The 7,480-nt window shown below is 37.4% G+C and overlaps 1 pseudogene; it reads left to right on the top strand.

The window, feature by feature from the left end:
• Positions 1–3,152: 3,152 nt before the first annotated feature.
• On the top strand, positions 3,153–3,248 carry LOC144241783 (U6 spliceosomal RNA; annotated as a pseudogene).
• Positions 3,249–7,480: the final 4,232 nt, after the last annotated feature.

Genomic DNA, 7,480 nt, shown 5'->3' with positions numbered 1-7,480 from the left:
TATCCAACTTCGGCTCAGGTCATAATCTTGCAGTCTGTGAGTTTGAGCCCCGTGTTGGTCTCTGTGCTGACAGCTCAGAGCCTGGAGCCTGCTTCAGATTCTGTGTCTCCCTCTCTCTCTTCCCCTCCCTCCCTCATGCTCTGTCTCTCTCTGTCTCTCAAAAATGAATAAACTGTAAAAAATCAAACAACTTGACTCACTCCCTTATCGCTCTGTTGCCACTGAAGCAAGAAAAAGGGAGAGACCTTATCTCTCTGGCTTTGACATTAATTCTTTCTTCAAGATCCACAAAACATGTTGGGCATAGCAACTGGTGAAATGTGGTTTCAGATCTTGGTGTATCACTTGTCAGCTCTTCACCTTAGGTGAGTACTTCACCTGGCGGAGCATAAACTGTATCTCTGTAAAATGGAGCAATGTGGCTTGCAAGGCTGCTCTGCTCTGCTAGGCCATGCACCTAGCAGAAAGGGAACTGCTATTCTTTCCTCTGCAGGGAATAGGCTTAGCTTTCTAAAAATGGCTTCAATGCTGACAAAAACTGAGGACTGATGGATGTGGGGGGGAGGGGGGAATGGGCATGGAGGAGGGCACTTGTGGGGATGAGCACTGAGTGTTATGTGGAAACTAATTTGACAATAAACTATTTGTAAAAAATAAAAATAAAAATAAAAATAAAAATGGCTTCAAGCCTATTTCAAGTTGTTTACCTTGTTGGTAAGGGTTAATAGGTATTTCTTTGCTGGTTATCAAAATGCAGAGCTCAGGCTTCAGGGAGAATATGGGGTGGGTGTGTGGAGAAATGCCAGCCTTGCACCAGGCACATCACAGTTTTTAAGCCTTGCTTTCAAAGACTTCTCCAGTCTAGAACCCATCCTAGAAGATAACCATGGTTTTTGTAATAAAACTAGGAATGTGTGATTGACAGCAGATGAAATTTTGAAATTGAGATTGTCTCGGGAAACCTGGTACTGTTGACTTCTGTACTCACAGGCTCTTCAGTTCTAAAGCAAAAGCCCTCTGGTTCTCCGACCCAAGCCTCTTGTCAGCAGAAATTGCTCCAGAGCTTGGCTCCTCCTATTTCCCCAGCTTTCCTCTTTGAGCTACTTTGAGCTGAATTATACCAATTGTGTGTCCCTTCCCCATGACTACTGGTACAATTGCAGTCTTAATGCTGGAAAACTCTTTTGTCTAATGTTTGCAAGGATCTTAAAGGGATTTCTAATGGGGTCACTCAGAAAGGAGACTGTCTTTCTTCCAGCTCCTTACAAGAGGGAAGAATTTCCCTGTTGTTTTGGGATTAGGATTACAAGGAGATACAAAGGAATAGAGAAGAAAGAATGGCTGGGATATCAGTGCCATGTGTGTAAAATGGGCACACCAGCACCTCACAGGGCCGTGGTGGGATGTGGTTGGGCCTCCATGGTAGCCCACCTTCAAAGAGCAGGAGCCATGTCTCCAAGGCTGCCCAGGAGCGCCTCCCAGCCTGCAGCTGTGCAGAAAATGTTGCTTGTACCTTATCCACATGCTCACCCAGTGCCACTCGTCCACATACTCAGTGTTAGCTTGTAGAGCATGCTTTTAAAGGCTCCAAAGGCTGTAAAGCTCCAAGTCTGACAACTAATACAGGGCTAACTGTGGGCACTCATTTTCTTTTGTTGCCTTTCTTAATTGTCAGAGGAATGGGCACACATAGGCTTGGAGCCAAACTTCCTGGGTTTAAATCTTGACTCACCACTTCCTAGCTGATGTGACCATGACCTGGTTACTTGATTTCTCTGTTTCCCATTTTCATCTTCTGTAAAATGAGGATATAGTACATACCTCATATGGCTGTCATGAGACTCGTGTAAGGTATAGGTTCAATAAATATTATTGTCATTTCTCCCATTTTATGAAAGAAGAAAATAAGACTCAGATATTGACACTGGTGACCCTTAGCTACTCATGGCAGAATTAACTAGGACATGTGTCTGATCCAGTTACAGTCCTGCTAGTATGCCAGCTCTTTCATGGTCAAAGAGATGAATCCCAACTGGTAGGAGATCAAAAACCATATAGAGTAACATTGGACAGTGTGTGTGACAGAAGGTTGGTAAGAGTGCTCATGGGGGTGTAATTTGGCTCAGGGGTACACAGACTTGGATTTCTAGGAAATACCTCCAGTTTCTCTGGATAACCTGCTTTGAGAAGGCCCTTTGCAATGAAATGACAACTATTTTGGATTCCTTACTGCCCCTGGTGGTAACAGATCACATGGGGCTCTTTCCCTAAGAGATGAAAGCAGGGGGCTATTCTGAAATTGGCTTTCCAGATTAATGAAGAATTTTGAACTTTCTGTTTCTCAATTTTAGCCTTCCTGGCACCTCTGCCCCAACAGCACAAATTAGTTCTTGGATTTTTCCCTTTATGAATTAATGAATAGTTTAGTAACTGCTTGAGCAGTTACCAGGCTTTTAGGGATCTCCCCATCTGTAAAACCAGCATCTTAGTCCCACTCAGACAGCCCATGGTCAGTTCCATTCTGTTCATTTTTATTTTCAGCAGACAAACCACAAGGTGGCAGCATGAGTAGTTTGTTCTCCTGTTTTCTCCCCAAGTGTTGGGAGAAAGAGGAATTGCTGTGCGTGCAGCGTAGAGCTAAAAGTTAGTCTTCTACCCCAGGTCATGGCTACCCAGGACATTGTTAGGGTCAGCACTCAGCAGGAGTCCATAGCGTGATTTGCCTCTGCCTGTGTGTGCTTTCTCTTTCTTGTATAGCAAATAGAGACAAAATTTGCTCAAACTTCCTTAAAGGGCACCCTGAGGATTCACATTAGCTAGCGGGTAGGAATAAGACTTTTTAAATAATTAAGTTAAATTTGGGGAGGGAGGAAGTTATTATGGATTCACATACAAGTTATAAGAAATAATTCAGAGGGCTTCCATGTACTTTTCACCCAATTTCCCCCAACAACAGCATCTTGTAAAACTAAAGAGCAATATCACAACCAAAGTGTTGACATTGATACCATCAAGACACACAATACCATTACCACAAGGATCTCTCCTGTTGCTTTTTTATAGCTACACCCATGACCCCATCTTTACCAATGACAACCACAATGGAGAGATGTTCTCCATCACTATAATTTTGTCATTTCAAGAATATTATAGTGCTCACTTCGGCAGCACATATGCTAAAATTGGAATGATCAGAGATTAGCCTGTGCAAGAATGATACATAAGTTCCTGAAGTGTTCCATATTTTTTTTAAAAAAGAATATTATATATGTTGCCATTTGTCACAACATGGATGGAATCAGAGAGTATTATGCCAAGTGAAATAAGTCAGTCAAAGAAAGGCAAATACCATATGGTTTCATTCATATGTGGAATTTAAGAAACAAAAGCAACAAAGAGAGAGAGGCAAACCAAGAAACAGACTCTTAACTATAGAGAACAAACTGATGGTTACCAGAGGGGAGGTGAGTCAGGGCATGGGTGAAATTAGTAATGGGATTAAGGAGTACACTTGAGATAAGCACTAGGGGTTGTATGGAGGTGTGGAATCACTATATTGTACACCTGAAATGAATTTTACACCATAGATAATTAACTGGAATTTAAATAAAAACTTTAAAAAATAAAGAATATTATGTAAATAGATTCATACAGTATGTAACACTTTAGGTTTGGATTTTTTTCACTTAACATAATTTTCTGCAGATTCATCCAAGCTGTATATACCATTAGCTTGTATTCCACTGGATGGATGTACCAGTTTGTCTAACTATTTACTTGTTGAAGGACATCCGGCCATTTCTAGTTTTGATCTATTATGAAGTTAAGGTACTTTGAATTAAAGTTGCTATGAGCATTCCTGTACAGGTTTTTGTATAAATGTAAGTTTGATTTCTCTATAATAAAGGCTCAGAAGTGCAATTGCTGGGTTATATGGTAGCTTGTGTTTTTGATGAATGGGTCCATTTCATCTAAGTTGTCAAATTTATATATATAGAATTATTTGTAGTATTCTTATCCTAGCAGGGTCTCCTGTTTCATATCCAAGATCAGTAATTTGTATCTTCTTTTTTCTTTGTCAGTTTGGCTAGAGCTTGGTCAATTTTATGACTTTTATAGGACCAGCTCTTTTACTTCATTGATTTTTTTCTATTGTGCTTGTTTTCCACTTCATTGATTCTACCCTTTATTTCCTTCTGTCTGTTTTTAGACTTATTTTCTCTTCTTGAAGTAAGTTCTTGAGATGGAATTTAGGTTATAACTGAGACTTATTTTTTCCCTAATGTGTCCATTTAGTGCTATAAATTTCCCTCTCAGCATGGCTTTAGCTGTGACCCACATTTTTTGCATGTTGCATTTTCATTTTCATTTAGTTATTTTTATACCTTTCCTTGAAACTTATTCTTTGACCATGGATTATTTAGACATGTGTTGATTTGTTTCTAAGTGTTTGGATTGTCCTGTTCTTTCTATTAGTGATTTCTGGTTTGATTTTGTTACAGTCAGACAACACTCTACATGATTTCAGTTTTTTTTTTTTTTTAATGTACTGAGGTTCGTTCTATAGCCAGAATGTGATCTAACTTGATGTGTGTTTGTACATTCTTGAAAAGAACTGCTGTTGTTGGGAAAAGTATTCTGTAAATTTCTGTCAAATTCTACTGGTTGGTGGCATTGTAGAGCTTTTCACTATCCTTGTCGCTTTCCATCTAGTTGTTCTATCAGTTGTTGACAGAAGGGGTTGAACTTTCCTACTATATTGCGTATCTATATATTTCTCCCTTTAGTTGTGTCAGTACTTGCTTCACATATTGTTCATTTGTGCATATACATTTAGGAGTCCTATGTCTTTTTGTGGGACTGGCTCTTTAATCATTATGTAATGTCTCTGTCTCCGGTCATTTTCTTTTTTCTGGGGTCTAGTTTTTCTGTTATAAAATAGTCCTTCTTGCTTTCTTCTTACCAATGTTTGCATGATGTATCTTTCTCCATTTGTCTATTTTCAACCTATCTTACAGTTGCATTTGGAGAAAATTTCTTGTAGACAGCAGGTATATATATCATGCTTTTTAATCCACTCTGTCAATCTCTGTCTTTTTATTCTTTTTTTAAAAATTATTTATTTTTTTTTAAATTTTTAAATGTTTTATTTATTTTTNGGCCCCCCCTTTTTTTTTTTTTTTTTTTTTTAAATTTTTAATGTTTTATTTATTTTTGAGAGAAAGAGAGAGAGAGACAGGGTGAGCAGGGGAGGGTCAGAGAGAGAGACACAGAATCCAAAGTAGGCTCCAGGTTCTGAACTGTCAGCACAGAGCCCAATGCGGGACTCAAACCCACCAACTGTGAGATCATGACCTGAGCCGAAGTCAGACGTTTAACTGACTGAGCCACCCAGGCGCTCCTCTGTCTTTTTATTCTATAATTAGATGATTTACATTTAATGTAAATATTGATATGGTAGGGTAAGTCTTCCATCTTTAAATTTTTTTCTGTTTGTCCTCCTGCCTTTCTCTGTTTTCTTTATCTACTTACTTGGGAATTTGAGGGTTAATTTTTTTTATATACTTTTTTTTTAAGGAATTTTAGGTTTGTATAAAAACTGAACAGAAAGTACAGAGAACTCACATGTATTTCTTCTCACCATCACTCATTGATTGTTTCTATACTTACTAAAATCTTGCATTGATATAGAACATTTGTTACATTCATGCACCGATAGTATTATTCACTGAATTCTCTATGTAATCAGGGTTCACTCCATGTTTTGTACATTTTTTGGGCATTTTGAAACTTGCATAATATCCTGTACTCAGTATTACAATATCATACAAAATAGTTTCACTGCCTGGAAAATCCCCTGTGCTCCACTTCCCTCCTACAGCTGCTAATAACAACTGATCTTTTCATGTCTCTATAGTTGTGCTTTTTCCAAAATGTTGGAATCACACATTATATAGCCTTTTATAACTGGCTTCTTTCACTTAGCAATATACATTTTTGTTAATTCCATATCATTTGTGACTTGATAGCTCATATCTTTTTATCACTGAATAATATTCCTTTGTCTGGATAAACTACATTTGGTTTATCCATTCACCAATTGTTGAACATCTTGGCTTTCAGGTTTGGGAAATTTTGAATAAAGCCCCTTAGAAAGCTTCATCTGCAGCTTTTTTTGGATGGATATAAGTTTTCAGATCGTTTAGATAAATACCACTGACTGTAATTACTGGATTGTAAGATGAGTCTGTTTAGTTTTGTAAGAAATTGCCAAATTGTCTTCCAAAGTGGCTGTACTATTTTGTATTCAATCAGGAATGAGTGAGAGTTCTTGTTTTTCCACATCCTTGTCAACACTGGTTTTGTCAGTGTTTTGGATTTTAACCATCTGACAGATGTGTAGTGATAGCTCATAGTTGTCATAAGTTGCAACTTTCTAATGACATACGTTGAACATCTATTCATCATCTGTCTACATCTGTATATCTTCTTGGTGAAGTGTCCTTCAGATCTTTATTCTACTTTTTAATCAGATTTATTTGTTTTCTTATTGTTGATATTTCAGTGCTTTTTGTATATTTTAAATATAAGTCCTTTATCAACTATCCTTTCTACAAATATTTTCTACCAGTCTACAAATATTTTCTAAGTCTTATTTTCTTAATAGTGTTTTTTTTTTTTTTTTTTTTTACAGAGCAGAAGTGTTTCAATTTAATGAAATCCAGCTTACCAGTTTTTAATTTCCTTGGTTGTGCCTTCAGTGTTTTACCTAAAAGCTCATTGCCAAACCTAGGGTTACCTAGATTTTCTCCTATGTTCTCTTGTATAAGTTAAAAGTATTTTACACTTGAGTCTATGACCCATTTTTAGTTTTTTTTTTTTTGTCAAATATGGAAGGCCAGTGTCTAGATTAATTTGTGTGTGTGTGTGTGTGTGTGTGTGTGTGTGTGTATGTCCAGTTATTCTAGAACTATTTATGGAAAAGACTATCCTTTCTCTATTGCATTGACTTTTGCTCCTTTCTCAAAGATCATGACTATATTTATATGGGTTTATTTCTAGGCTCTCTATTCTGTGTTTTTCCACTTCTTTGTGTCTTCTTGTGTCTTCTTCAATATCCTTCATAAGTTTTCTATAGTTTTCATCATACAGATCTCTTATATCTTTGGTTAGCTTTATTCCTAGGTATTTTATGGGTTTTTGTGCGATTGTGAATGGGATCAGTGTTTTGATTTCTCTTTTTATTGCTAAATTTTTGTTGTATAAAAATGGAACTGATTTCTGTACGTTGATTTTGCACCCTGTAACTTTGCTGAATTCATGGAGCAGTCTAGTAGGCTTCTGGTGGAGTCTGTCGGGTTTCCAATGTAGAGTATCACATCGTCTGCAAAAAGTGAAAGTTTGACTTCTTCTTTGCCAATTCTGATGCCTTTGATTTCCTTTTGTTGTCTGATGGCTGATGCTAAGACTTCTAGCACTA

Source organism: Crocuta crocuta, unplaced genomic scaffold (assembly GCF_008692635.1).
Source record: "Crocuta crocuta isolate KB4526 unplaced genomic scaffold, BGI_CrCroc_1.0 scaffold257, whole genome shotgun sequence".
Lineage (NCBI taxonomy): Eukaryota > Metazoa > Chordata > Mammalia > Carnivora > Hyaenidae > Crocuta > Crocuta crocuta.
Note: the sequence above shows the minus strand (reverse complement) of the source record. Positions and strands in the feature narration are given on the sequence as shown.